Below are 26,479 nucleotides of genomic sequence, written 5' to 3' on the forward strand. Positions count from 1 at the left end.
AAATAGCTAAATTTGTAATAATTTGTTACATAGCAAAAGAACACTAACATTACAAATGAGTGGCTTTTAAAAAGGTAAACCCAATGAATATAAACTTCCATGAAATAATACTTATGAAAATTAGTATTTATTAGGATTAATAAGATACTTTTTAAGAAATGTTACAATTCCTGTACAGTTTGATCAGGCAGGAGGTGTTCGAATTTCCAGAAAAATTGGTGAAATTTCCAGGAGGCCAGATCATTAGGCAGCGTTTTCAGTGGCAAAGAGATAATTGTTTATGGCTTTAGAAATTCCTTCATTAAAAAGTACAAAATGAAGTTACTACCTTAGCACATATATTTTGGTTATCTATCTGTAATAAAGTTAAACTATCAATTCTCAAATAAAATATGATTCAGATTTTAAATGCCAAATCATTACCCTCACTATGTTCATCAATTAACTGCACTACTTTATGGGAAGTGGTTGGCTAAGTTTTAAGGTTTATTTACATGAGATATTACTGTGTATATTTGTGATATGTATGGGCACAAATAGCTGGGAATAAGCCCTGATATTCTGGTCATGGGACCTTTAAAAGTAAATTGCTTGATATAGATAAAACAAAACAACAAATATGAATCACAATGTGAGATTCAAAATCCATTAGCTAGAAGAGTTTTAATTTTGTTTTGTTTTATTAGAAGATACATATTTTATGACATTTTGCAGGATGTCTTCAAATTATTGCTTGAAGTAGTCATCCTTGAATACTTCCTCTAAATGCTTCATTAATGATAGATCTACCACCTGTCTCCTCATACTTAAATAACAAGAAAGGTGATATTAAGAATGGTATGACCTTTCTCAATGATCTTATACTTTTATTAAAGTCACAAAAATATATTTAAACATACATATGTGGGTAAGTTAGAATATTCTCTACAGTAGATTGTTTTATTATTCCTAATCATACTCTCCCTTCTCTAATAATTACATATCTCCTCTCCCATGCACTTGCCGTGTAGTTTACCATGCCTTTGAGTGGATAAAGTAGGTTTTCAGATTACTTAGCCAGTCTTGACCATCTGGCTCGTGGGAACCAATGGCATTGTAGCAAAAGAGATCTTGTTTCACTTTAAAGCTAGAGGCTTTAGGACATTGCCATTTGCCGAGAACTCTTTTTGTTGTGCCATGAGAAGAACACATCCCAGTAGGAGCTGCTCCTTCAGCATAATCTGAAAATGAAAAAAATGGTGGGGAGCAGAAGTGTAGCCTGGCAGCCGGAACTGACATGCAACTCAGCCATTCACATACAAATCTTTTGTTGTTTTGTAAGATTTTGATAATTGTTTCCCCAAAAAAACTGAAATTTAATTTTCTCTGAGATGAAAATATGACTATTTCATTTTTTTCTGAATCGTTTCTCTCACTGGTTCTTTATTGCCTTCAGACTAAATACCAAAGTCTTAACTGGTCTCGAAGGTCGTGAATGTTTGGGCCCCTACCGGATTTTTTTAAAACAGTTTCTAGAAATCACCAAACATTCTCTCTATGTCAGGAATTTGTTTCCTACCCTCCTTTCCACCCATTGCTTCTGACAGCAGAAACAACATATGCAAAGATCCTATGATTACATGTAACTATATATATATATATATATATATATATATATGATTAAATGATTGCTGTCTTTCCTACTTTACTTTGTAACCAAGATAATAGGGATTGTATTGTTTGTTCAATATTTTATCCAGAGTACCCATCACAGTGCTAGGACATAGCCTAATAAATATATGTTGAGTGAAGCAGAAAATGAAATCAATTGTTTTGATCTACCATCTTTATCCCAAGAGACATCACATGTTGTCTCCAGAATTAAGGTATGTTTTCTTAATTTTTAAAAAGTTTATTTCTAAAGACTCAGAGCATAATGTTCCTATAAGAAATGTAAGAAATATGCTTTTAAATATTACTGCACTATTTTTTAACTCAAAAGTGTAACTAGCATCGTGCATATCCGTCTTTAATAATTATTTCTCATGGAGCAAGGATTCATTTTCACTTTCGTTAGTGCCTAAGACTAGTTGAATGGTTTTCTGTTGCCATAGTAACACAACTCAGTTTTTACAGTGGTTTTCCTCATATTTTAAACATTATATTATTTCATTAAAGAAACTTAAGAATTTGGAGGCAAATAATATTGTCTGTTCTTGATGGCTAAAATACACACAATTTCATATGCTTTCTGCATATATTTAAATTTGACTTTTAAATTATACTTATTTTAATGTAACTCCATTCTCTTTTGTGGTTTGCACTTTCTATGGTCCAATTTACAGAGTCAATCTTTATTCTTTCTTAAGTTTATTCTTCTCAGTGTGTGTTTTTAATAATAATAAAAAAAGCATTGCTTTAATCTATCAAATGTAAGGTTTAGCTATTCAGACCTGAAAAGAAACATGGCGTAATATAATGCTGGTTGAGAATAGACTAGAAGGCAATTCTGTTAGACATACTCAGAATTCCATTACATTTATCAAAGATTGAAGGGCAAATAGTTAAGGTGTTAACTGGAATATGGTTTGTTACAATAAACATGAAGGTGTAATACTTTGGTAAATATGAACCAAAATGAAAGGATGAGTATTTTCTTTTCTGATTCCTAAGCAAATATAACTAATATTCTTATTTTTAGGAGATACAGATACAATATGAGCAAGGAGAAAAAGTTTTGGAAGGATAACTTGGATATAGCTGTGGTAGATCTTTACAGAAAATTGTATTTAGGGTCTTTTTAACTATTATTAATATTCAATATTCTACCTTGACAAGAAGTTTGGAATAAACTCATAATGTGTGCTTTAAAAGTTATGTAACTTATTTCTTGTGCTTTTGGTGTTTCTATTTTGCTTCTGACAGTTATACTTTTTCTTTAAGTGTTGAGTCAATAATTTAGGACTTTGTAGAGATGCAGTTATGAAAATTCGGCAGGAGCCAGCCATGAGTGGGTGAGATTTTTGAGGGCCAATTTTTTATACTTGGTGGTGTTTGTTAGATGATTGATTACTTTAGTTTAAACCAATGTAAAATAACACCTTTCTCCTTTCCACAAATATCACTATAATTCTTATCTGGCCTTTATATGTTTATACTCTAGAATGAATGAGTTTTGAGACTTTCTTGGAAGTAAAGGGATTTAAAAATAGAGTTTGGATAAAGAGAGAATAAAATAACAAAATAAGGGGAGGAAGTTAGCAAAATGTTTCATTTTCTTGGAATATTGAATGAAGTTTAAATTTTTGGAAATGAAAAAAAAAGGAAGAAAGATAAAAGAAAAAAAAGGAAAAAATGAAGGAAAGCAATAAGGAAAGAAAGGAAAAAAATTCAGTTTAAACATCTAAGGGCACAAATTCATCGTTTGAGTATGCAAATTTAGATTTTACAGAGAAAAAATATGTAATGGTGTGCTGTTAGAACTACTATACTATGGTAGATGGTATTACAATAATTCTGTATTTTGAGAGGCATTTGTATTAGGGAATCCTTTTGGTTCCCTGCAATTAGTGCTTTGTGCACCCTAATTAACTTAATGCCCATCAATTATCGAATATTGTTCACACCTAAAAAAACACATTTCAGTAAATTGTACATATAAATGGTAGATTATGAAGTAATTCTTTCTAACTTCATTGTATTGGCTTGAACATGTTGATGGTGATGACAATTAAGTAATAATAACTTATTTGATGTATAATATGTACCAGGTACAGTGCCTTTTTATCATAACAAATCAATGGGGTAAATATTTAGCTCCAGTTTTGCAGCTATGGAGACTGAAGCACAAACAAGTTATTTAACTTTCATAAAGACCATAAATACTATTAACAATATTTTGGAGATTTGAACAAGTATTTTTGGGGATTTCCCATGCTTTTGTATTATGCCCTCTCGTCCCTTCAAATGCAAAATTAACAGATGTATATAAAGAAAATGGTAAAGAGAATGATAGTTACCTATGTAAAGTATATTGTTTTTAGAACACTAAAAATGGTTTCTTTTAATTATAATATAGTAATAGGTAATAGTTTTTATGGTGTTTCTTCTTTGGAGTTGTATGTGGAACCAAGAGGTCAAAGATCATCCATTCAATTATTTATTTAGAGTTATTATGTGTAAAGCATTATTTTAGGTCATGGTGTTAATAAGCCCTCTTGCTCAAGAGTTAAAACCAGAAATAGACAAGACCACTTAACTGGTGCTGTAACTGAAACTCATTGTTCTTATTTCCTGTAACACTTTCTTGAGGCATGATGAAGATGTTTTGCATTGAGAGGAACATTCCAACCTCCAGACCAGAAAAGTCCTGATAGCAACAGAATGCCTAGGAGACCACACCCAACACACCCCCTTCCCTGCCCAGGATCCTGGGCTGAACACCTATGGACTCACGATCACACGCTTTCTGCTTGCTCTCTTTCACATACCCTGCCCGCCACCCCAAACCCTTTCTATAAAACCTTGGTGTCCATTTAGCTGGTGGAGCAGTTGGTTATTGGGGCTTGAGCCTGCCACCTTCTCTGGCTGCCAGCACCCAAAATAAATTTCTCTTTTTCTCTTTTCTAAACCCTCCTCTCCTGAATTATAGGCTTCTCTTGTGATGAGTTTATCTGAGTTGGTTTGGAAACATTGCTGGCAAAACCAGCCAGGAGCTGTGCTTTTGATTTGTCCAGCCCCCTTGGGATTCTCTGGGTCTGAGCAGTTGGCCCTGGCAGCGTTCCAGGGCTTACCTTTCCTTTCCTGAGTTAGCAGCTGGAATAGATCAGTCCCTAACAATGGAACTGAAAAATTGCAACATAGCTCACTCTAACAAAAAAGATGATTTTGCATAAATTTTATCCTTCAACAACTGTGTGAGGGTAGAGGGCAGGTTATCCTCATTTTATATTAGGAAATGGGGGAACCAATAGGGTTCTTCTGAATCAGAATGGGAAAACATGCCCTTGAAAAAATTATGTTTGGGATTAATAGCAATATACATGCAATATGAAATATGAAATAACTGGGCCACTGTAGACTTTTGAAAATGAGATATTTTTTGGGGGGTGCTGGGTGGCTCAGTAGGTTAAACAACTGGCTCTTGTTTTTGCTTCAGGTCATGATCTCACAGTGGAGAGACTAAGCCCTGTATGGGGCTCTTTGCTGGGTGTGGAGCCTACTTTGAGATTCTCTCTCTCTCTCTCTCTCTCTCTCTCTCTCTCTTTCTCTCCCCCTCCCCCACTCATGTGCTCTGTATCACTCTCTCAATAAAAAATGAATAAATAAACAAACAAATAAATAAAAGTTGTTTTCTAGTGTATAGATCATGTAGTTTAGAGGTGCATATAGTTAGAAGTATTGTAGGAGACCAAAAGCATTCTAATTCGTTGGCTTGCCTTACCTACTCAGGGGCTAGGGAGTTTTGGGTAAATAAAATTCCATTTTATTAATGAGGCAGCCTTGTCTAGCTGTGGAAAATTCAAGAGTTTTGGATATATATATATACACACCCGTATGTGTGTATGCATGTGTACATATACTATTTATAATGTATATGTCTTCAGGAATTTTGCTAAATCTCTCTAAGCTTCAGGATCTTTGCATTCAAAGAGATCCTAAATGTATGATAGTACTACTTAATATTTCAAATGTTATACATATAGGAAATTTTCAGTCATGCTAATTCTATTCTTGCCAGCTTCCCCTACTACTTGTTTGATCTATGATGCTTATACATTCCATGTCAGAATCTCTATTTTTCTCTCATTTCTCAAGTTTTAGATCTCAGAAGTAACGGCTTGAATCTTTGGCAAAAAATTTTAGTGTATTTATATATATATGATTATCATGGAAAATATGAAGTTGTTTATATCAGCATTAAGCCAGTTTGGTTTCTATCTTGCACACGATTCTTGAAAGCTTCAATAAAATTAATTTGTTTTACCCTGTTAGATAATAAAGAAGAGGAGAAATGCTTAAGTTTTATATACAGTTGACAAAAAGGAAAGCAAAAGGCAAGAGAGAGGAAGAGAGACAGAGAGAGAGAGGGAGGAAGATTGAGTGAGAGAAAGAAAGATCTACATGTTGAACAAAAGCAATCCCCATTATTGAACAAGAAGATATGTGACTGGCAAACGTCTGAAACTTAATTTTAGTAGGAAAAAATTGCAGAGAAACGATCAGAGAAAACTCCTGATATGTCAATACATGAAACAGATAAGAACTCATTTAGATAAACTGGGGAATTAATTACTTATAGAGAAACCAAAACCATGAACTGTGAAGTAACTGATTTCAAAACAATGGACTCTTTTCTGTCCTATGGTTGAACACAGAAGAGATCTACAGAGAGCCTGTCCTTAAGTATTTCTGAACATAAGTACTGGTGTTTAATACTGACAATACACTTTTGACAGAAATCATGGAGGATATTTAGGTGAAGGGTTAACAGAACTTCCCTGGTTTTATTTTGATGTATATTGGAATATTCTATCAATATCTAACTTGACTATTTTCAATAAATTAGGTAAATTATATCTATAACTTGCTTAATAAAAAAAAATTCATTTACTTGAATGTTGTGACTATCTGATTTTTAGAAATTTTACAGTAAAAAATTTTCAGGCAGCTAACTGAAGCTACCAACACATCAATAGGTAATGTTTAATCAGGAATCTTTGATGAAGAGAAAAAAAGTTTTCTGGATTATTGATAGCTAATATCATGACAATTTTCAAAACAGAATATCCAAATGAAATTGGGAAAACAACCAAACTTATCTGTGCACTAATTTTGTGTCAGGCATCGTGGTAGTGCACTATAGGTTATGATGTTTTAATCAGATGACATCACTGTTTGAAACCAGTCTCCTAAAATCTATGCAGTGGCAGAATATAAGTAAATCACTGTGACTGGAAAAAGTTTTTTTTAAAGACAGTTTTATTATTTTGTTAATGTTTATTTATTTTTGAGAAGGAGAGAGCGAGCAGAGGAGGAGCAGAGAGAGGGAAAGAGAGAATCCCAAGTGGGCTCCACGCTGTCAACTCAGAGCTGGACGTGGAGCTCTACATGTGGGGATTGATCTCACGAACCGAATTGTGGGATCATGTCCTGAGCCGAGATTAAGAGTAGGACGCTTAATCCAGGCACCCTGAGGAAAAGGTTGTTTGAGAGGGAAGAAAACATGCAAAGGTACTGCTGTGTTCTGAGTTTCTTAATACTTTAAAGTTCTTTACTTAAATGCTTATCTCTATCCCCAAATTTCAGAGGTACTTTTGTTTGGCTACATAAAGACACAACCATACTAGGAATAGATTAGATGCCATTACCCATTTTGGAAATCCGTTATACCAGGTATATTTTCTTGATGCTCATGAGTAACTTCCATTAGTGTTAATGAGAGTTGCATTCATGCATGGAGTAGAGAATAGATCCATTATCTCTAAAGGGCAGTTTCCTTTTTAATACATTGCTCAAGTTTCATTACATGTTTCCCTTTTGTCTATATTATGGAGACTCAATTCTTCATTTATAGATGGGGGTGATAACTGTGGATAAATCTCCTTCATCAGAGGTTTATTCAGACAGTTTTTAGGCCACAAGAGTGGAAGTATTATCTTTTAAAGTCTCTGTTCTTATAAAACTGTTACTATCCTTGATCCACTTAAAACAATAAAATAGTTTATATTTAAATCAAACAATAATTCCAGTAGTTACTGAACCAATTGTTGATATTTGCAATCATTTTCAAACCTACAAGAAATAATTTCTCCAGCAGCTTCGTTTCAATACAAGGGAAAGGAAGCTGTCAATGAAAACTTAGGTATTTCTATAACATTGGGTCAAATAATATAGTTGCAAGTAAAATATTTTGGATTCTTTTTTTTCACATAGGTTAAGATTCTTTAAAGAAAAGAAGAAAGGTAAGGAAGGGGAATGTTTTTTTTGGACAATTGTTATATAGGTGTTTGTAAATAATAAGAAATAACCATAAAGGAGATTGCCCAGCTATTTCCTGTATTCTACATTTGTATAGATTTCTTCTTAGCAATTCCCTTATCATTGGTATGGATGATGAAATGTGCCTTCAATGAAAGAATTCTTTATTGATACAAATAACAAAATGTTACTCCTTTTCTGTCTCATGTACTAAACAAAAATATATTGAATCAATAAACTACCATGTACGTATACAACATCCCTTCTATATTATTTGTTAAAATATATTAATAAAAACACAGCCTTTGTTGATAGTTGTCAGTGTTTTGTAATAGTTAATATATAAATTGTATCACCATGCATTCAGAGTGACTAAATGAAACTTGGTGGCTGAAAAAACTCTCAAATCCAATGCTACCTATAAAAAGTAAATGAAATGATTTTTTTTCTTATGCTAAATTACTTGACCAAAATATCTTTAATAATTACCAACATTACTGGGGCGACTGGGTGGCTCAGTCGGTTGGGCGGCCGACTTCGGCTCAGGTCATGATCTCGCGGTCCGTGAGTTCGAGCCCCGCGTCGCGCTCTGTGCTGACAGCTCAGAGCCTGGAGCCTGTTTCGGATTCTGTGTCTCCCTCTCTCTGACCCTCCCCCGTTCATGCTCTGTCTCTCTCTCAAAAATAAATAAACGTTAAAAAAAAATTAAAAAAAAATAATTACCAACATTACCAATAATTGTTAGTTACCAGTAATTAGTGATAAAGATGTAACTGTGTCCCATCTGTACCATGGATGGTATATAGGAGCTGTTCTATAATTGAAATTAGATTTGCAACAATGACCAAAGTTTTTAGTACAAGTTACTGTTCCCCTCTCCTTTCCACTCCATACCTTGGTCTACAAGCACTCTGTGGAGTCTTTGCTGCTCCTTTTCAGATAATTTTTCCAGATTCTGTCTTCTGTCTTCTCCTTCAAACTCTTTTGCCTGTTTGTTTTTTTTTTTTCTTACTTCTATCCTGTTCTTTAACACCTGAATTTTCTCTTTCAAAATGTTTGTGACCATCTGACTGGCTTTTTGACTAGGCTAGATTGTTAGATTGCTGCCTTTGGATCACTACAAATGCTAACATTTCTCATACTGTTCTTCATGTCATTATGTCATATCACTGTGTGCATCTATCACAGAATTTCCAAGATTTTCTCATTGCCATATTTTATCCCCATGTGGCTCTGTATATTTCCTAATCTCCATCTCCCTCTCCTTCTTATTCCACAGAATTTTTAGCATGTGCCCTCTGGAGCCATGGTTTTAGTTGAATAGATCAGTGTCCAGTATCAGATATTACTTTGTCTAGAGCCTTTTTTGCAAAAGGGCTTGTCCTGCATCTAACTCTAACCAATGTGATGTCAATGGATCTATTACATGGGACTTTCAGCGTGGCTGCTTAAAGAGAACTAACACAATTGAAAGGGTTCCCATAAAGAGAGCCTGAATTTCCTTCTTTCAGCTTGAATGAGCACATATTTACTGGATTTGGTCTCATCTGAATAACAACAGTTGAAATTGAGAAGGAGAAACATGTGCCAGGACAGCAGAGCATAAATATGTGATTTTGAATCTCCAATGATATTTTGATTATCTCTCTCCAGACTTGTTTTACATGAGCTATACTATAAACTTACATAATGTTAAAGTAATTTTTATATGGTTTCCTCTGTCATGTTCAGAGAAAAAACATATCTTGACTGATGTACCTCCTAAACCTGCTCCTTCTTCTGTTTTCCTTTTATTGGTGTATGGCAAATGTATTTTCCTAGTGGCTTAGATCCAAACCCTTGAAGACATCCCTGATTCTTTTTCTCATAGCCTTCTGCTAATGTATCAAAAGTCCTATAGGCTCAACCATCAAAACATATCCAGAATCTGACTATTTCTCACCATCTCTACTCTATCATCATCTTGATCCAAGCAACAAGTCAGTTGGCTTATACATCTTTTCAAAGAACATTTGGTTATGCTGGTTTTCTCTATTGTTTCTCTTCTCCCTTAAGTTGTATTAATTTCTGCTTTTGTCTTTATTATCGCCTTCCTTCCCCTTGCTTTAGTTTTATTCAACTCTTATTTATCCAGTTTCTGAGAGTGAAAACAGTAAAGGAAGAAAAATAATTTTCTTTCTACACTTCCGAGTTCTCAGCTGGGATTTCTGTAATAAAAAGCAGATTAACATGCCAAAAATAAACACAAGTTTTTAACCTGTATACTTTATGTATATAAGGAAAATAACCAGGAAAATATAAGTCATTCAAAGAGCTGGCTTAGAATTCAGGCATACCTACCATCTTAATAGGGAAAAGAGAAGTGTCTTAGGGGAGGGTAAATGATTTTTGGGAAAGGTGAATAGGTCCATAGAGGAATAGATGGGAACTATGATAGTTTTTGACAAAATCTGTCTGGATGTGGGGTCAGCTTTCTAGTCTCCCCTCCTGTAAGAAGTGGATCTTTCCTGGTTGATGAATCTCCTAGGGCAGGGATTTCTGACAACAGAGTTCCTTTTGGAGGATCTGTCTTTAGGCAGATAAGGGGAATTCAGAGAAAACCTTTCCATGCATTTGCTGTTTTTCATGTGCTTACAGCTCAAAATAATCACTATGCCAAGGTGGTATATTTGGGGGTGGCATATTCTGCTACCCTTCACAACCTAGTTTATATATTTGATATCTTCTTTTCTTTTTTTAAATTATTTTTAAAAAATTATATATATTTTTTTATTTTTGGGAGAGTGCAAGCAGGGGAGGGGCAGAGAGAGGGGGACAGAAGATCCTAAACCAGGCTCTGTGCTGACAGGCTGACAGCAGCGAGCCTGATGTGGGTGCCTGACTCAGAGCTTATGAACCACAAGATCATGACCTGAGCCACAGTCAGACACTAAACTGACTTGAGCTGCCCAGGTGCCCTCTTCTTTTCTAATATGAATATTTATGGCATAGTTCTTACTCTAAGCACTGCTTTAGCTGCTTTTCTCAAATTTGGATATGTTGTATTTTCATTTACATTTTACTAAAAATCTATTTTAGGGTCTTTTGAAGCATTTAGAATGCTCTGTGTATTTATTTATTTTTATTTTTTTTTTCAACGTTTATTTATTTTTGGGACAGAGAGAGACAGAGCATGAACGGGGGAGGGGCAGAGAGAGAGGGAGACACAGAATCGGAAACAGGCTCCAGGCTCTGAGCCATCAGCCCAGAGCCCGACGCGGGGCTCGAACTCACGGACCGCGAGATCATGACCTGAGCTGAAGTCGGATGCTTAACTGACTGAGTCACACAGGCGCCCCAAGAATGCTCTGTGTATTTAGAATATGTTGTTTAATTTCCAAATATTTGTAGATTTTTGTAATATATTTCTATTATTTATTTCTAGTTTGTGTTCATTATAGTGGTTCTTATTCCAGGTAAATGGAATAAGCATAGTTTACCCTGTCTCTCCTGCTTAAGACACTATAAAACTCGGACATAATGATTAAGCAGCAATTTGAGGATTCTGAAAGGAAAATAACAAGAATAATTTTTAGTGACTCAGGACTGGTAGTGATTTTACCATTTTTTCCATTATTTCTAGTTTGGATTCAAGTCATTGGCTATCCAGAAGTGGACATCAGCAACGATATAGAGATCTCTAGAAGGAGCCCCTTATTTCATGTTTAGGGAGCAGGAAGGAAATTTGGTAGCAACAGTCGTGATAGTACTACTACAATGATGCCTAAAATGAGAGAGGGGAAACTTCCTCTTCGATCAGAAGGACTGTGTTCCCAAGAGGTGGGAGCAGCCCTTACAGCTTTGAGTCTCTCTCCACCCTACCGTGACTCCACTCTGTGTGCAAGAATTATGTGGCTGAGTGAGGTAAATATAGCCCCAGCTTTCTGGATGGAGGACTGAAAAGGAGAGTCCTTGGGAATTGGAAAGTATAAGGGAACTTATGGAGAAGAGGGAGCTTGAAAAAGCAACCTACATAAATTTGTAATGAACTGTTGGGCTCATCACTGAGTTCTATATGCATGGATGTAATCCTAAATAGCGTATTAACAACTTTAAGAACTGAACTAAGAGATAGACCCCCCACTCAAGTTCCAGGCTGAGCAATGAGTGGAACACACAGAGAACAGATCCAAATAACATGGTAAAGGCTCTAAAAGTTGAAGTGACAAGGAAACCAAAACCTATAGAATGTTGGTCAGTTCTTGAAGCCTATACCCCATGGGGTCGATTGCCTGCTAACATAGAAACTTCAACATTATCCATAATACTTAAAATAAGACCCGAAGTCTCATAACACAATTTTCAAAATGCCCAGAGTAAAATTCAAGATTATTCAACATGTGAAGAGCCAGGAAAATGACAACTCACATGGAAAAGATGATCAACAGACTCTAATGGCAAGATGTAGGAATTTTCTAAAAAGACATTAAATCAGCCCTTATAAATCTAATGGAAAGATATATGACTTTTTATTGTTGGTGTTATTCTTGATCGCTTGTTCTGGGTTGAATAGTGTCTCACAAAATTCATATCCACCTGGAACCTGAAAATGTGAACTTTTTTGTAAATAAGTTCTTTGCAGTTACATCAAGTTAAGATGAAGTCATACAAATTAGGTTGGACACTGAAACCAATGCCTGTTATCCTTTTAAGAGGAAAATTTGGCAATAGACACAGATAGACAGTGAATAAAGCCATGGGAAGACAGAGGCAGAGATTGGAGTGAAGCGAAGGAATGCCAAACACTGGTAGTAACCATCATAGAAGAGAAAAGGAAGAATTCTCTTCTGGAGACTTCAGAGGAAGCATGGCCCTGCCGGCAACTGATTTCAGATTGATAACCTCCAGAACTGGAAGAGTATGCATTTCTGTTGTTTTAAGCCGCTGACTTTGTGGCACTCTGTGGTTACCATAGTCTTAGAAAACGAACATACTGCTTAAGGCGATATCTTCTAAATTTCTCCACTGTAAAGTTACTGTACTTCCCTTGTTACAGGCAAGTCACTAAAGCCAACCTAGACTCAAGAGGAAGGTAATTAAACTTCACTATCTGGAAGGAGAAGTAGCAATGCATTTGTGGACACATGGTAAAAACCATTACAATTTTTAATAAATACTTTTGGGGAAATATTTTGAAATTTGGCAAACATTCTGTTTCGCTTACAGGTTTACTTATTAGCTTTAGCATTCATCACTGGACTGCCTGTGTATTGTTCATTCCTTCTACATTTAGTTATTGGAATTTTCCATAAAGAGATTTGTTCCTTCTCCTCATTTATTTATTTATTCAATTATTTATATTAGCATGGGTGTATGAATATTTATTATATTCTTTGGGTTTGTAATTCAATATGATCCTTATTTATTGTATTGCAGAAATTGTTTCAGGTCGGCTATTGGGAACTCTTTCTGTTTCACGTCTGTGCCCCTAAGACAGGGGCTCCTACTCAGTCTCCTTTTCTTGAGGTTTTTCGTACTTTCTTTCTTTTTTCTAATTTTTAAAAATGTTTATTTGTTTTTGAGAGAAAGAGAGAGAGAGTGTGATCAGGGAAAGGGCAGGGAGAGAGGGAGACAGAATCGGAAGTAGGTTCCAAGCTCTGAGCTTTCAGCACAGAGCCCAATGCGGGGCTTGAACCCATGAATCATAAAGTCATGACCTGAGCTGAAGTCAGACACTTAACCAACTGAGCCACCCAGGCACCCCAAGCCTTTTCTTACTTTTTTTATACTGTAAGATACTCCAGGCTCACCTTGTATTTTCTCAATTTCAGCCTTAGAACAAGTCATTTCTTCAAGGATCTGTAAGTCTTTTTGGAATTATGTATCTGGAAACCAAGATCTGGGTGTGAGATGTACTTATTGTTACTGGATATCAACTTTTAGGTCCGTAGCTGACAAAGTCAGAAAATACCTGTATGTATGCATGGATACACATATCTACTGAACCTGTATGTATATATATTAACATAAAAATAAATTCATACTGATATTTTTGAAACTAACAGCACCATGAAGCTCATTATAGCCTTTCTTCCTTGCTTATTTGTAACTTCCTTCTCAGTGAGGCAGTGAGAAACTAGGTCTCACTATGTACAATTTATTTAATTATATGTTCAACCCTATATACATGTAAAGTAGTTTCAGAGTTGCTAAACTGCCCCTGACAGACAAATTTACCAACAAGACAACAGTGGTTGTATACAGTTCTTTTTGTCCTTAGCTTTAATATCTAATCAAAACACTGTTTTACAGTTATTTATGCTGACTTTTTTTTAGCCTTCAGTGAAATTATGCCTTATATTTGTAATCTAATAAGATTTTTTTATGTCACAGTCTATATTCCATCCTGCAATTAACTGACATCCTGGTTGATTTTTCAAAATTTGCAAACTAGAAACTTCAATCTTCGCTGTGAATAATCCTATGTGTCTTGGCAAAGGCAAGAGTCATGTACCTAACACCAGAGTACTATGTAAAAAAGTTCCATCACTGTAAAATTCTCTTCTGCAGGCTCTTGAAGGCAAAGTTCTACCTCTACTACCAATCTCTGGTACCACTGATCTGTTTTCCATCCCTAAAGTTTTGCCTTTCCCAGAATGGTCATATGGTAACTCTATATTCAAACTTTTGTGCAGTTGGCTAAATATTTTCCAAAGTGATCACACCATTTTACATATTCACCAGCAGTGTGTGTGTATTCCAATTTCTCCACATCCCCACCAATGTTTTCATTGTCTGATATTTTGGTTGTAGTCATCCTAGTGGGTTTGAAGTGTATCTCTTTTTAGTTTCGATTTGCATTTTCCTAATGACTAAAGAGATTCAGTCTCTTTTACTGTGTATTTTGGCCATTTGTATATCTTATTTGGATAAACGTTTCTTCATTTCCTTGGCTAAATTCTTAAATTGGGTTGACATTCTATTTTTGAATTGTAATAGTTTTTATATGTTCTGGATAATAAACCATTGTCATATATATAATTTGCAAAGGTTTTCTCCTATTCTGGGTGTCTTTTCTCTTTCTTGGTGGTATCCTTTGCAGCATGAAAGTTTAAAATTGTGATGAAATCCAACTTATTTTTTCTATGGTTTTGGTTTAGGAAATTATTACCTAATCCAAGGTCACAAATATTTACACCCATGTTTTTTTTTCTCTATGAGTTTTAGAGTTCTAGCTCTTACATTTCAGTATTTGACCCATTTTGAGTTAATTTTTGTATATGGTGGTAAATACATGTTCAATTTCATTCTTTTGAATGTGACTATGTGGTTGTCCCAGCACCATTTGTTGAAGAAACTATTCTTTCTTTATTGGATTTCCTTGTAGAAAATCAATTGACTGTAAATGTATGGGTTTATTTCTGAATTATCAACTTTATTTTGTTAAGCTATATGTATATACTTATATTAATACCACACAGTATTGTTTACTGTGGCTTTCTAGTAAGTTTGGAAGTCAGGAAGTGGAAAACCTCCAACGTTGTTCTTTGTCAATATATATTTTTTGGTTATTCTGGGTCCCTTCCATTTCCTTATGAATTTTAGGATCAGCTTGTCAGTTTCAACAAGAAGGCCAGTTGGGTTATCATAAAGATTTGTTGCCTCTATGGATCGATTTGGGGATCCTTTTCTTTTTAAGCCATTTTTCCCAACCTAGTTTATCCACAGACTAATGTTATTTAAATCCATTACAATGTCATTACAAAGGAATAAAAGGAGACAAATTAGGGGGTAATAAAGATGAAATAAAATGGTAGTTTATGAGGCATGGTGAGAAGGGCAGTTAGGAATAGACTTTGTTCTAGAGCGGTTATTCCCAGATGCTTATGGAGCACTCTTTGCACTCTGAAAAATGGTTATCTTTGTATAAGGCTAAATGATAACCCTAAAATACTTTTAAATAAATTATGTTTGTTTTACATTTTTAGTGTTATGATGTCATTTAAAAATATTATTTTGAAATGTCATATTTTAATATCACGATGTTTGCCAATTCTGTGTTAATTCATAAATCTATTTTCTCTGTTTTAATTGCCTAAAGGCTTCAAATTCGGGAACATTCTTAATGAATCTCTGATATCAGTCAAGATTCTCAGTTGTAAGAAACAGAAATAACTGGATAATTGAAAAAGAGAATGGTTTTGTTAAAAGGATACTGAATAGCTGATTACCTTTATAGGAGGGCTAAAAAATTATGGCAGAAGTTTCCATTGTGACCATACTGGTCCCATATGCTAATCTTAGCCTACACCACAGGAGATTTTCAGAAAGACCCCGGTAATCACATTCTGAGAATATGAATCCTCCACCATATTTTAGTGTTAAAAACTGGCGCTTATAATGGAAAATTTTTAAAGCTCCAATTTAGCTTAAAGCTCTCTGTGATCATTCAATTAAATTAGACAAATGTGCATTGACCACCCACTCTGAGCACTTGGCTAGGCTCCGATCATGAGCCCTGCTATGTTTGACTTGGCTTGCAAACAACTTAGCCATGTTAAATGTGTTTCCTTGCCTACCAGTGAATGAGAAAGGGGAACTCTCCAACTCTGTTGGGTTTTGATACTAAACAGCACATCCCGAGAGCCCCGCTGCACCTGATGTATACATAGAGAGCAGGAACAAGTATAATTACAATCAGGCTTCTGCTGGCTGTGCTTAAGATCAACGAGTCAGCAGAGTGCCAATCAGTGCATTTCTGCAGAAGCTTGTGATAGGAGCTTCCCTTTTCTCACAGCAAGATGGCCTGTTTGTGGGAAACAAACAACCCCGGCATGTTTTTCCACCATGTAGTGCCCCCACTTCAAAAAAAAAAAAATCTCAACAAATTGAGAGTGCCAAAGTGGTTTCCTGTGGTGTTAAATATAAGGAATATCTTCAAGATGTTGCACTTTGGAGCTCTTTATGGCAAGCAGGCAAATCGGTTGAAGCAGCAAAACAATCAACCCTTATGAACTTGTTTATGCACTTTGGTAAAGGCCTTAGCCAAGAAGCATTGTGTATTGATGGCAAGCTTACATGTTTAGTGTCACATGCAAACATTTTTGGTGGCTCATAAGCTACCTTTATGTCTGTCAAAATAAGAAAGTCTCTTTGGTAGCATAAACTATCTTAGTCACGGGAACACCAAATGTCTGAGAGAGTGAAAATGGTTTATTTTTAAATGATATACTTATGTAATAGAGTTCAGGCTAGCACCAGAATGGTTTCTGACTCTGAATTGAATTTTCACATCTCTAATAGGAATATTATTTCTTAGTTTCTATCATACAAACAATTTTTACATATGGCTTATATAAGAAAGTTCATGCTAACTAAGTCCGAAGATGTTGTGCCTTTATTTAGTAAGGGCATTATTTCTTGGCCTGGCGTGGTTCACATCCTATTTCTTTCTTTGTTTCTTTTTTTTTATTTATTTAGTTTTTTTTTTTTTAATTTACATTCAAGTTAGTTATCATATAGTACAACAAAGATTTCAGGAGTAGATTCCTTAATGCCTCTTACTCATTTAGCCCATCCCCTCTCCCACAACCACTCTAGTAACCCTGTTTGTTCTCCATATTTAAGAGTCTCTTATGTTTTGTCCCCCTTCCTGTTTTTATATTATTTTCGCTTCCATTCCCTTATGTTCATCTGTTTTTTATCTTAAAGTCCTCATATGAGTGAAGTCATATGATATTTGTCTTTCTCTGCCTGGCTAATTTCGCTTAGCATAATACCCTCCAGTTCCATCCATGTTAGTTGCAAATGGCAAGATTTCATTCTTTTTTGATTGCCCAGTAATACTCCATTGTATATATATACCACATCTTCTTTCTTAATATATGTTGCACTTTATTTCATATATCTAATTTATCTTTAACACACAAACTTGTGATCTTGCTATTTATATTGAACAAAAAATGCCAAAAAACATTGACAAATGCATTACTTTATGTTTTGTAAGTATGCTGATAATTCTTTCTGTCATTCAGTACTTCCGCCATCTAATAAAGTTCTGCTGCAAGAATCTACTATGCAGAATGCCTTTAGATTAAAAAAGAGTAGAAATTTATTTCTAGATCTTTCTATTCTTAAGAGGAACTAAAGAATGGGTGTAATGGTGTGTTTCTGGAAAAAATTGTAGGCCAATCTGACTTTTTCCTTCCTTGTTCTTCTAATAGAGGAAGAATAAATTGGTCATAAAACATCTGAATTTCTTTGGGAAAGAGTCTCACAACATAACAACCCTTGAGAGAGGACACAAAAATGACCTAACAACCCTGAAAGTGTTCTTTTAAAGTCTATTACATACTGAAGTATTATTTTGAAATGGAAAGCTTTTTTCTTGCTTGATAGCTTTGATTTTCCAATGTTGTATATGATTGCCTGCCTTAGTGTGCAAATTCAAATTTCAAAAGGCATTTTTTTTTTCTCCAAGAACATTCAGGTTGTGTTTTGCTTTGTGTTTTAACCTTGTTTTTTTTCTAGTCAGAATATTACCATTTTTAAATATGACTTTAAGGTGTTTAAACCATTTAGATTTTTATCTACCTTGATATAACTTTATTGATAAGACATATATATATTTATTTTAAATTGAATAAATTGGAAGTTTAAAGTGATTTCAAATGTGTTGTAAGTTACTCAATTTTATGACTTTTTACTATTACTATTACCTCAAAGTTCATTAGACATTTTTGAAGTTTATTTATTATAGATATAAAACTTTTATAACACAAAGGACTAAAATTCTAAGATATTATTATTTTGATTTGAGTAACTATCACTTTAAGCCTTCTTTACTCTTAGTTAAAAATTGAATATTTCTAATACATTATATAAATCTTTCTTGATCAAATGCTTTGAACCTAATTAATTCCAGAAGGAGCACTGAGCATGGATCACCGAACTATGGTAAGTTGAGGATTTTCTGCATTCCCAAATATAACAATTAAGATGATTAAAAAGGGGGGGGGTACTTTAGAATGAGCAGTGTCTGAATATGATTAGAGTTTGCATGGCTTATTCTTCTAACTGGAAGTTACCTCCAGAACAGTTGCAAATAGTGAGCAAAAGAGAATTCAATGCCAGCTGTGACTAGTGTCATAGCTTGGAGACAGGCCTCCGAAAAGCTTGCAGGCTATATGAAGAAATTCTGTCTTCCATCATGTAGCATTCAAAAGCCTTTAAATATTTTAAATTTGGGGATAAACAATCAGGTTGATATTTTTAAAAAGATTGACCTGAAATTGTATGGAGATGCAGTTAGAAGCTGCGAGCGTGGTTGAGGATATTGGAAGTTGGAAGCCTACTGCAGTATTTCCGGTAGGAGATGGTAACAGCTGGGACATAGGTGGTGGTAGTAGACATGGAGAGAAGTAAATAGAATCCTTAGGAATTAAGGTGACAGATTTTGGAAATGGACTGGATATGAGGGAAGAAAGATGGAGATGCTCCAGATTGCTTGCACAGCATTCGTCTTGCATAGATGGTTTCCTGGTCATGTCAGCCATTGAGATGTGGCTGCTGTCAAGGACTGGGCTTCTTTAACGTATCATAGGAAGAAATGTGGAGGTAATATGCCAAAAAGGTAAGGGTGGTTTTTAACATTTGTTCTGTTTTGGCAAACTTTTCAAAGTGCATCTCTATTATTAGCATAATATATAAGAAATTCATCGGTGTCTAGGTTGTACTTACGGAGTTTCCAAATCTACCTTTTAAACTGTATTAATTAAATTTGTCCAAGCACACACTGATGTTGATTTTGTTTTCTTTTCATGAAAGTAACTCTTTGTTTATCTGCACCGAAGCCTAGTTACCTTTCTTCTAGAAGGTAAGCAAATCTCATCCACTCTTTTTTTGTATTGCATTTTTAACTCCCATAATGAAATTCAGAAAGTTGCTAGACATAGCTAGATAATTGTTGCTTGTCAAGTAGTCATTAAAAGTGCTTTCAGAGAAAATAAATAAAATGCATTTTAGATAGTACTCTTCTTCCTGATTTTGACATCTGTGGGTGGGTCCTGTATTTAAAAGTAGCTCCTTTTTCTCTGCTCACCATACACCACATTTACACTCTGAATTCCCAGTTAAAAATGGGCTTCAGCACAGTGCTCAGGAAGATTCCTTCCCCATCTCTTGTTTGAACATTTTTGTTCTTTTGCCACCCAGAAAGGAATGGTAGTGGGGGCAGTCAATGGAGGTGAACTTATAGGAGGAGGAATCATAACTTTCCTTTTTTTTTTTTTTAACAGGAATTCATTCCTTCCCAGTAATCTCTGCATTTAAACATTTCTAGCAAGCTATTGAAAATGAACAAATTTATTTTTATCCCAATGTGAAGAATCTTGAGGTCCATTCACAAATGTTGCATAAAAAGAAGCAGGTAAATTAGGACTATACTGTCTGAATTTATTCAATGAGCTCATATAGCATTTTTCAAGGTCTCCTTTATTTTTCTCCTTAGGAAGCCTAGTTTATCCTGTAATTTGAACCATGCAATCATTTGTCTATGCTTCATTTCTATCTACAGAAAGGCTGAGCTAAGTTATTTTCTACTTTATGGTCAGTGTTCAGGTAAGTTCTTTTCTGGATTAAATCCTAACTCTATCACTCATTTTCACTTAGCAGCTATTTGAATAAAAAAAGTTTTTGAAATCTGACTTGGTGGTTTCCCCCTGCATCACCCACAAGCTTTTCTAGTTTACAATCTTTTCTGAAACTCAAGACATTAGTCCCAGCTTCAAACTGTGTATTCTCTTTTGTTTCCTTCTATCTTTATGCAACCAATATTTGTAATAACATGGAAAAAATAATTAACAATTGGCATTCAAATCCACCTTAGGAAAGAATCTACATTTATTTGGAAAAAGCCAAGTAAACATTTGTGAATAGAACAGGACTCTGAATCTACAGGATATGAATGGGACTGTTCTGCTAATTAGAGGGTAAAGGATTTGTTTGTTGCCCCAAAAAGGCATAGGGGAGACAGGATGAGCAAGGGAAGGAAAGAGGAATCAGTGAGCTGCTGCAAAGTCATGGTCATGAACCCTTGCATATAACCACTATTTAGGACACCATCTTAGTTTCAGTATCCCACCCCAACAAAAACAACAGAAAAACAGAAATTAATAGCAAACAAAAAGAGGAACAAAAACAGTAAATGTAAGAATCTGAGATATTGCCTTCGGTGAAGGTAGTTTATTGGGAAGTGGTTTTATAGTCAAATGTGAAGAAGGGGGAAATGAGACAAGGAAGGTAACAATGCAATGAAAGATGCATTAATAAGTATGTTTTGCTATGGAATCCACCCCAGTGTGGGCCCTCTTAGAAACTCTTAGATGTCCCACTGGAGGATAAGTTTGATGGGGAGGCTGGGGCATCCCCTAAGCCTATTTTCCATTCATTTCGGGTTGCCTTTGACTCCTTCCCACTCCACAGTGCCTAGAATTGTGCCTACGGGCAGCAGAGTGAGCTCCTGATGCAGAGATTACAGATCCCATGCCACCTTTGCCTTCTATCCAAGTCTTGAAGAGATTGAATCATGAAGAGATTGAACTGTTTCCAGGATGTCTCAAGGCAAGGGATGGAACTTTCAAGGATACAATGTGATGGGGGCAGAGAAAACCATGACAAAATAGGTTGCAGGAACTAGTAGAAATTCTTGGGAAGGTTTTAAACTGTAATAAGACTGAAGTTCAGATCCAGATTTGACCCCATCAATTAGTAGCACTATTCTCAATAGTCAGAAACAGGAACCCACCCACACATCCATCATGAATACAATCCATCATGGATTATGAATTGTGGCTCCATTCATACAATGGAAAACTACGTAGCTATAATAGTGAATGATCTACATGTCTAACTAATAATGTGGATGAACTTCGCAAACATAATGATGAGTGATCGAAGCCAGACACAGAAGGGTATATACCTGCATGATTGTATTTATGCCAACTACAAGAACAAGCAGACTGAAGTTCAGATCCAGATTTGGCCCCATCTTTGACAGGTAGGAGATCTTGACTTTAATCAGTGAACCCTACAGTTCCCAAAACTAGGGGTTCCGCGAACCATAAAATCTATCTAAATGACTTAAGCAGCTTAAAAATAAAAGGGATGGAGTGCCTGGATGACTCAGTAGGCTAAGTCAAGATTGGCTTACATCATGATCTCAGGGTTCCTGAGTTTGAGGCCACATTGGGTTCTCTGCTCTCAGTGCAAAGCCTGCTTTGGATCCATGCCCCCTCCCTTCTCTCTCTCTCTCTCTCTCTCTCTCTCTCTCTCAAGAAAATAAACAAACAAACAAAAGGCCAATAAATAAATAAACAGATAGATAAATAAATAAATAAATAAATAAATAAATACAAATAAAAGGGATCTCAGGGACTCCTGGGTGGCTCAGGTGGCTTGACATCTGACTCTGAATTTCGGCTCAGGTTGTGATTTTGCATTTCATGGGATTGAGCCTCTCACTGTGCTCTGCACGCTGGAGCCTGCTTGAGATTCTCTCTCTCTCTCTCTCTCTCTATCTCTCTCTCCCCCCACCTCTCAAAATAAAATAAATGTTGAAAAAAAATAAAAGGGATCTCAGTATTTCATTTTATTTCCTTGTTAAAGGACTGAGTTAATTTTTTAAACTTTTCTCCAAAATCTGTTTCTCTGTATCTCTCTATCTCTCTGTCTCCCATTAGAACACAGAGGTTGGATGGCCCATCATGCTATGTGTTTAAAATGATAGCTGCTACTTAGCTCAAGTACCTTCTACTGAAATGGTCTCTACAAAATCAAGGAAACTTTTCTTTCTTTACCACCCTTCCCTTTTTTTTTTTTTTTTTTTGGCTGTTGTTCTTTGATATATTCTCAGCATATAGAATGGTGCCTGGCCCATGGTCAGAACTCAGGGGACACTCTATGAATGAAAGAGTAAATTGGTTACAGGAGACTAAGCAGATCGAGTGTTCCTGAATCTTCAGATTTTTTAAATATGCAATCTGAGAATCTGAATATTTAGCTGAGACATTCTGATTTTTAGATATTGGAAATCAATTTAAAATGTTAAATAATTCTGTTGGTCTCCCTTTGACAGACAACTGAAATATACCAAGGAAGACTGCTATTCTACCACTAATGCTCTATGGTTTTTATTTGATTCTCTAAACATACATGCGTGTCTTAGCAAATTTGGCACCCAGTATAAGCATCCGCAAACTTTTAATCCTGGAGGTTTGTCAGAACATAACTAATTGGAATCTCCAGTCATTTATCATTACTTCTTAGTAATAGAAGTTTTGAATTCACAATTATTTTGACATGAGTTACATATATATAATTATAAATGTTATTTTATTTATTTATTTGTTTATGGTGGGGGAGGAGGGTATAATGGTTCCAGAGCTTTCTCCTTCAATTGCTACATAATTTAGCTGTCTTTTTTTTTGTGTGTCTTCAGATACCGGTAAGTGAAAGCTTTTGTGAAGGACCCATATTCAGTGTTTTTTCTTCATGAAATTTTCTCCCAACTTTTGTCTTCCTTGTTGTCTTTCTTTTTGAATATCTATGAAGCTTGCAATCTTTATCACTCATTTTACAGTCTTGTTACCGTGAAACTATGTGTATCTGTCTTATTTACTCAATAATAATCAAAACTTCATATAGACTGTCTTAATTAAAGCTTCTTATGGAATTCAAAGCTTCATTTCTATTTTTCTCATATTTTATCCAGTGCCTAGCACAGCACTGGGCTCAACTGGATGTTCAACAGACATCTGTCAGAATAAATTTTTCAATATCTGAACACAGGGAGACAAAACTTTTCACAAAACAGAACTTTTTTCCCCACTTGACATTTTCAACACTGTTGGAAGCACACCCCTTTCCCATTGCTCTCAAACATGAAACTTATATTAGTCTTTGCTTCTTTATTTTTTTCCCCTGCACGGATTTCAGTTAAATTCAATTTCTTTATTCTTAGCACCTGAGTCTGAATAATAATCATGTAGGAAATTGTAAATTATTTTCTTATTGATAATCTTCTAAAGCTTTCCTTTCTTGTGGTGTAATATTATAAAATATACTCTTTAATTGACCAAATCCTCATTTTCCTTAAAATCCTGTAGTTTCTCCTTGTTGACATTTGTGTCCAATTTGAATTTTGGATGACTTAATTTGCAGTCTTCTCATTGCTCTTCTTTTCTTGTTTATTTGTTTGCTTTACCTTTTACTCTTAGTCTAATATCTTTGAACCAAACAGAATGGCCAGTGAGGTCTTCTGCTGTGTGTGCATTCAATCCTCTTTCCTAGATCCCAGAATATTGGTCTATTGGTTTTCAATGAAAAATTTAATTAGTGCAGGTGAGACTATCCAAGTTTGCATGATTGCTGCAGTTTCCTCTCTTCGTAATTTGCATGGGAAGTCATATTGTAATCTAAGCCACTTATTAATTTGCCATAAGAAAGTATTGTCACAGAAACCATAACTGCTCTAAAATCCTTTTGATCAGCACATTCTTTCTCTGTTGCAGAACCACATGGGAAGCCAACTCATAATCAAAATGTTGGTTGGCAAGTGTAGAATTAGAAGCAGTAGGTTTAGATGACTCAAATATTACATGGGATGAAGCTAAAATCACTATCGTACAACTCTCTACAGTTGCAAGGTTTTCTAACAGTGTGTTCTGAAATCTTGGTAGGTAGAAGCTGTAAAAACTGTCATATAAAAAGCTACAGGCAGCTTCTTTAACGGGTAAGGACTTGAAGACTGCTTTGGAGCTGATTGTTCCTTCACTCTGGGAAAACCTTCTGAATGGGTCTTTAATTGCATAAATGTAAAGCAAGAATCACTTATGAATAATGTATTGTTCTTGAAGAAAAATGTGATGTAATTGTTCACCTGAATAAAAACATTTTGCACTATGCAGCTAAGTGTGCTGTTTGCTAATGTTTGAATCTGCCTCTGCTTGTGTAAGTTAGTGAAAGTCTCCTAGCCTCAGTTTCCTCCTAAGTAAAGCAGGGATAATAATATCTGGGAAGATGAAAGAAAGTAATACAAGTAAACCGATTTGAACGGGGTCTCACATTTAGTAAGTGTAATATTAGGGATGATGCTTCTGCAAATATCATTATTTTTTGAAAGAAAAGTTTCATTTTATTGGGACTGCAATTTGCCAGTAAATGGATTTTCATTCTTCCTGTAGATGTGGGTACTTTGTTTTGAAAGAAGATGGCTGAATGTACTGTAAATCTGATCTTTGCTTGTTGCAGCAAGACCTTGTATAAAGTCTAAGGCTGCAAGTGCAACATGGGAATGGCTGTTGACTGTACACATAATGAACCCAAATGGTTAGAGTAATATGCACTACTATGCTCTGCCATGTTTGTCTGTTCCTGGAAGGGAGTATTTTTTTTTTTATTATTAACTTTCCCACCCACAACTATCTTGAGTACAGAAAGATTCTGGGACAGAAAATTAGAACGTAAACTTTTAAGTGAGGTGAAAGGGAAATTGTTTATTGGCTTTGGTGAAAGGACTCTTTGGGTGGGCAGACATGGAAGTAGATGACTTCCATCCTCCTGTATGGTTGGGAGGGGTATAAATTGTTCAATATCCTATGAAATTTAACTGCAGTGGGGCTAAGGACCTTTGTGATTTGTGCAATATTGCTGCCTATTAAAATGTATTCTCCCTTTTTCCTCTGGACTAGAAATGTTGGACAACTGGTTGGTCAACTATACTACATTCTTCACCTTTCTGTAGAGTTAGATATTGACATATGACTGAGTTGTCTCTGATGGAATGTGAATGGAAGTGCGTTTCATTTTAAGGCCTGATTTATCAGGACATTTTGCCATGTTCTTTTCTACTTCTGCCTAACTAGTATGACAATGACCAGAGAGATCTTGGAACTCAGATGTGTTGAAATGGCAGAGTCACCATCAGACTAATTGAATGACTGCATGGAGAAAAGCCAGAGTTGGCCTGTAACCCTCACTCTGACTTTTATGTGAAAAAGACATATTTCTTAAACCAATAAATTTTTGGTGTTTGTTTCAACCAATTTGCCTATTGTAACCAATCCAGAAGTTAATGTTTGGGCAGTGGTGCCACAGGCTAAAAAGTTGGAGAAATATATGATATCATGGCAAAACATTAGCATTTATGGAAACCATCTCCAACTATAACTTGGAATAAAGACCACATGCTCATATAGTTTTAGGTGTAGTAGTTGAAAAGAGACAGAATGTTTATACATGTTGGCTGCCATTCATTGCTTCAAGTAAGATATTGTAAGAATTGGCTGGTTTGTGTACAGAGATTGACGGGGAGAGAGAAAATTCACAGATAAAGGGCCTCACAGGGTTGGAGAAGCTAGCTGCTTCTTTCTGAAACCCTAATAGGAAATACGATTGAGAAAGGCTTCAAATGCAAAGGCCCAATAAAATGTCTAAGTTACATGAAGGTATTCAACCTTCCAACAAAAAATCAGATAGAGTGATA

At 35.3% G+C, this 26,479-nt stretch overlaps 1 long non-coding RNA gene across 3 annotated transcripts in view; it reads right to left on the minus strand.

Moving 5' to 3' along the window:
• Nucleotides 1–8,679: 8,679 nt before the first annotated feature.
• Nucleotides 8,680–26,479, minus strand: part of LOC123595935 — a 32,125-nt gene continuing 14,325 nt past the window's right edge. For all 3 annotated transcript variants that reach the window (XR_006711443.1, XR_006711440.1, XR_006711439.1), the window contains 2 exons: nt 13,749–13,823; nt 8,680–10,166 (listed from right to left, as the gene is read on the minus strand). This is a non-coding gene — a long non-coding RNA (uncharacterized LOC123595935). The remainder of the gene's footprint in view (nt 10,167–13,748; nt 13,824–26,479) is intronic.

Source organism: Leopardus geoffroyi, chromosome B1, assembly GCF_018350155.1.
Source record: "Leopardus geoffroyi isolate Oge1 chromosome B1, O.geoffroyi_Oge1_pat1.0, whole genome shotgun sequence".
Taxonomy (NCBI): domain Eukaryota; kingdom Metazoa; phylum Chordata; class Mammalia; order Carnivora; family Felidae; genus Leopardus; species Leopardus geoffroyi.